A 5,530-nucleotide genomic window follows, 5' to 3' on the forward strand; every position below is an offset into this window, starting at 1 on the left:
TCTACCCCGAACGTGAGTCGCCATGTCCGTCTCTTCTAATGCCGTTGCAGTCACTATGAGGCTCAGCTAAAACATTATGGAACTCTGGACTCACTTTATTGGAGACGCTGGGCGGAAAGCACAGAAAAAATGTAACCAGAACCCTACGTTATATCTCTTGAAAAAGGACTCTGTTAGTATAGCCGCTGTCTGTCAACTCTTACATGTTTATATTTATCTTCCTGACCCTCTCTAAAGAATTTTCGGTGGACTCCATACGATTCTGCAGCACATTGATCAGTCGTTGTCTGTAATACCTATAGCTATTGTTTCATCTGCGTCGCTGCACTAAGCCTGCACTCCAAATTTAAAATATCGTCACACCAATTAGAGTCCACAAAGAGTCATACCGACAATCTTTCTTTGCACGAACGATACGAGACTTGAATAGAAGGGAGAACCGATAGGGGTACTCAAGGTACCCTCCGCCACACACCGTCGGGTGGTTTGTGGAGTGTGGATGTAGAAGTGGACGTAGATGATGGCATCCACTGGGAAGTCTCGGCTCAGCAGACTCAGTTCAGATCCAATAATCAACAGGTGTAGATCAGCGGCTTCGCCAAGCTGATGACAAAAGAAGAATGGTTCAAATGGATCTGAGCACTATGGGACTTAACTTCTGAGGTCATCAGTCCCCTAGAACTTAGAACTATTTAATCCTAACTAACCTAAGGACATCACACACATCCATGCCCGAGGCAGGATTCGAACCTGCGATCGTAGCGGTCGCGCGGTTCCAAACTGTAGCGCCTAGAACCGCTCGGCCACTCCGGCCGGCAAGCTGATAACACTGCTCAAGAAGAGTGTAGTAGGTTCGCTGCACAATCGACCAATCACTGGCGTGGAGACGGCGCCAAGTAAATGTATTGCGTCAACAGAATACTGGTATGACCGACCTGGGAGCATATATTATTACACTGACGGAAAAAAACCGCAAAATAAAAAAATAATGAAGTTTCGGAAAACGTTCATGTAGGTAACATATTTAAGTGATTAACATTCCAAGATCACATGTTAATGTAAGTGTGAATTAAGCTATTATAAATGTTAAATGCTGCTTCATTAACGACTGGTGGAACCGCCAGAATGGTGAATGCAAGCATACAAACGCGCATGGATTGTGTTCTAAAAGTGACAGATGTCAGTTTGTGGGATGGAGTTCCACGCCTGTAGAGCTTGGCCGGTCAATATATGGATGGTTAATACCATTTGACGATGCTGGAGTTGTCCAATAATGGCCCTTATGAACTCGAATGGAGACAGATCTTGGGAACGAGCGGGTCAAGGCAACATATTGACACTCCGTACAGCATGTTATGTTACAACAGTGGTATGTGACGCGAGCATTATACTGCTGGAAAACCCCCCTGGATTGCTTTTCATGAATGTCAGCACAACACTGACGTACTAATTTGCAGTTATGATGTGTGGTATAACCACGAGAGTGCTCCTGCTGTCATACAAAATCTCACTACAGACCACAGCTCCACGTGTAGGTCCAGTGTTGCAGCATAGGTTCGTTGCAGGCCCTCAACTGCCATGCTTCTAACCAATACATGGTAGCCATTAACACAGAGGTAGATCCTGCTTTTATTAGAGAACACACCAGACATCCACTCCGTCCTCCAGTGAGTTCTCGGTTGACACCACTGAAATCGCAAAATGGCGATGGTATCTGCGCTCAGTGGAATGCACCCTGCAAGGTGTCTGGTTCGGAGCTGCCCTTGAAGTAGCCGATTTTTTAACAGTTCGTTGTGTCACTGTGGTGGAAAGTGCTGCTCAGACTTCTGCTGCGGATTGAGGATGATGCGCCAGAGCAGTAGTCCAAGCACGATGGTCTTCCCTCTCGGTACTGTCACATGGCCTTCTGCAGCTTGGTCTTCTCGTGACCACCGCTGCCAGCAGTCATGTACAGCGGCTACATTCATGCCGAGTCTGTCTGCAGAATCGCAGAAGAAACATCCAGCTTCTCATAGCCCTATTACAGTACCTCATCAAAACTCAGTGAGGTGCTGATAATGGCGTCTTCGTCGTCTTAAAGGCCTTCATGACTAACATCAACTCACCACGTCCAATCTCAAATATAACTAACTCTCATGACCGTTATTTTAAGCAAACATGATTTTCACCCTGACAGTGGTGCTACTTGCGCCACTCTAATGCTAGTGGCGCGAAATTTGAATAGGCATCATAGTTCAGATGCAGAAACACGCCTACCAACTTTTGTTTATGTGGCACAAGTCCTTGGTTTTGCGGCTTTTTTCCGTCAGTGTATTCGTTCCGCCTGGAGGTGTTATTATAGAGGCTAGGTTCCTATCACGTTGTCAGCTATGGATATGCTGCTTGTTGCCACCACAGGTAGCAACCTCGTCCACCACTGATGGTAGAACGCCACCTTGGAGAATTCTACACCAGCACTAATGCAGCACCCAGCTACAGAATTACATCATTGGCTGGCCCACATACCGCTTAGCTTATTGCGACGGCCATCTGTGGCTGAAGCCAGCACACTGTAGAGGACAATTCACTCTCATATGGTGCATCTCTGTTTGTGTGAGGCTGCACACTGTACGAAGATTATCATCGCGAAAACCAAAGCTGTCACCATTAAAATTGGTCAAAAGATCATTCCCCCTCTGCATATGCACCCTCTGATTCGACACTTTTTTCTCAACAATGGATAGATTGATGGAGACCTTGCTTGCAGAAATCTGTAGCTGGCTGTTGTTGAAGTCATTTTGGAAATACTTGCTGTGCAATGATCGCATCATACGAGGAAAGAGAAAGAAGACAGCGTGACACGTCAGATGAACACCAGGATTGAATCAAAACTTCATTGCCAAAAGAAGCAACATGTGGACAGTGCCCTGCATTATATAAGCTGGGTCCTTGTCGTTAAGCAGAAATTTCCTTTGGGCAGCTTCCCTCAACGCTTCGTCGTATGGCGCAGTGGTACGTTGGGTGTGGTACTTGGCTGTGGATGTGTGACCAAACACAGTTCAATTTTATTCAACAATATAAACATTATGATGATCAGAGTGCATCCGTGAAAAAGTACTAACTAACAGTTTTCACTTAATCTATAAAAAAGTTTTTGACACACACTCTAATAAATTACGTTTCACTAAAATAAACTCTTGCCCCAAAGCAATACAACTGTTCGAATGGTTGGCAAATGAATATGACAAAACAGAAAACCTTGACCTTATACATTGGATAAATATCATTATTTCACCCCACTGAGATCACTTTGCGGTAGACACGCACTTATTAAGAGGGGAACACAAGGACACCCATCTAAGACTGACACCTTAAGCAAATACTAGACGTGCAACACAGTTGGACAGAGACAATCGGCAGCGACGTATTTTGTTAATGTGCCACCCATAGCAGAGACACAGAGAAAGAGACATCAATCACTAGAAAACTTATCCGTAAAATGCAGTTATATAGATAAAGCACAGGTAAACAATTGTCAGCCCTGACAACAGCTCTGCAATGTTTCAAAAGATGTAATTTAATCACACAAAGCACTTTTTCACAGTTACAGGCCCAATAGTAGCCTCGCCTTACTTCATCAACTTAAAAGTTTCACCACTCAACTATGAGAGCACAGGCTTAACGCTTAGTGTGACCAGATAACACAAGTCACCAATACACACTGGCTTGCAGGTTGAAACTCACGTGTTTCTATTAGGTACATGGACAACACGTTTGTAGTGTGGCCACATTGTACAGAAAAGGTTCAAGAGTTCCTGGAACATTTAAACTCCAACCATCGTAACACAAAATTCAAGATGGAACTTGAAAAAGAGGCCCAACCGCCTTTCCTCGACGTGTTAATTAAGGGAACACAGGACGGATCTTTGGGTCACAGTATACACAGAAAACCTACACACGCTACCCCCTGTGTCCAGTCCTCGAGCCATCGCCATCACGAAGTGGGGTGTCCGTTCGGTCTAGGGCGTCTTGTCACGGTCCGTGCGGTTCCCCCGTCGGAGGTTCGAGTCCTCCCTTGGGCATGAGTGTGTGTGTTGTCCTTAGCCTGTTAAAGTTAGATTAAGTAATGCGTAAGATTAGGGACCGATGACCTCAGCAGTTTGGTCCCATAACAACTTACCACAAATTTCCAAATTTCCATCGCCATCCGTCGCAAAGAAATTTGGTGCTAGAGACTGAACTATAGAGCTTGAACACATTCAGACAAGGACAGCCTCACCGGAGAATTTACAACGACTAGTGTTCCGAAGCAATGGGTACTTAGAGCATCAAACTGGAGGAGCGATGCTGTCAGAATCAAGAACGCCTGAGAGAGGATGAGACTGAGACCGGGTAAGAGAAGCCAAAATCACTTAAATCCTTTGTGCTGGCCTAGTATCTACAAATATTGGTAAATTCCGAACGAAACATGGCATCCACTGTACCTCACCCCGTTCGACTAAGATAGAAAGAAGTATTCTCTGTAATGTTACAGACGATCTAGGCCCTCAGAAACCGTGTGTCGTACTGCTTGCGAGTGTAGCATGTCTTACGTCGGGCTGGGCAGCAGAACGAGGAGAGATGAAAGGAACACCAACAAGCAAAACAACCAACCAAATCAGCTGTCGCTGAGAACTTTCTGGGATATAATCATGAAATGAAATACTGTGAGACCAGTATTGCGGTGCAAACTCCAAGTTTTAAGGACATGATCATTAAAGAGTGTATCGAAATAAAAGTGTCAGAAAACCAAATAAAGAGGGATGGAGATTTCAATTTAAATTAATTTAAACGCTCGCTGGCCATTACATTCATCAGAGTTGGGAAACGCTGAGGGAATTTGATTTTCACAGAGTATCTGTGGGTATTCAGTAAAACAAAAGAGCATCGAAGGATGCAGTGGACTTCAGGAATCGAACTCACCTATAAATAGCGGCATGACATCAATAACAGCTCATAGCCTGCTTGGAATCCAGGCAGCGAGTACAGCTAACAACAAAACTCACAGCTCCTGAAGAAGATGCCTGAGTCGACGACCGACTCAAGCATCTTCTTCAGGCGTGGTCGTCGAACTATTGTGCAGAAAACGGAAACGACAACTCGGCTGGACACCCTGGAGGCCACCATTCTTCCTTTGATGCTTCCTCACTCCCAGCAGCGTTGTAACCGCGTGGCAACTGGCCGCTTCATAGGGCCATTGAGGTCAGGATCAGACCAGACCGTCACCCCTCAGACATGGGTGAGCTGTGGCTGTGTGAGGTAGCCCGCACTGTGCCCAAAGACGCTAGCGAAACATCATTAAGAGAAAAGCTGTTACAGTTCCAAAAGTCACTCTGACTTCGTTTACTGCAGTCAGCAGCGGCGGCGGGCAGTAGGGCTCTAGCCTCGCCGGAAAGTGCTGATGCCCACACGCGAGACACCACCTTAGTCTGTAAATGAACCCGCGATTCCATGTCTGACCGATTCGCGTTTTATTTCAAAGTACACATATCGTGTGTAATCGAAGTTTTTG

This window comes from Schistocerca americana, chromosome 3, assembly GCF_021461395.2.
Source record: "Schistocerca americana isolate TAMUIC-IGC-003095 chromosome 3, iqSchAmer2.1, whole genome shotgun sequence".
NCBI classification, from domain to species: domain Eukaryota; kingdom Metazoa; phylum Arthropoda; class Insecta; order Orthoptera; family Acrididae; genus Schistocerca; species Schistocerca americana.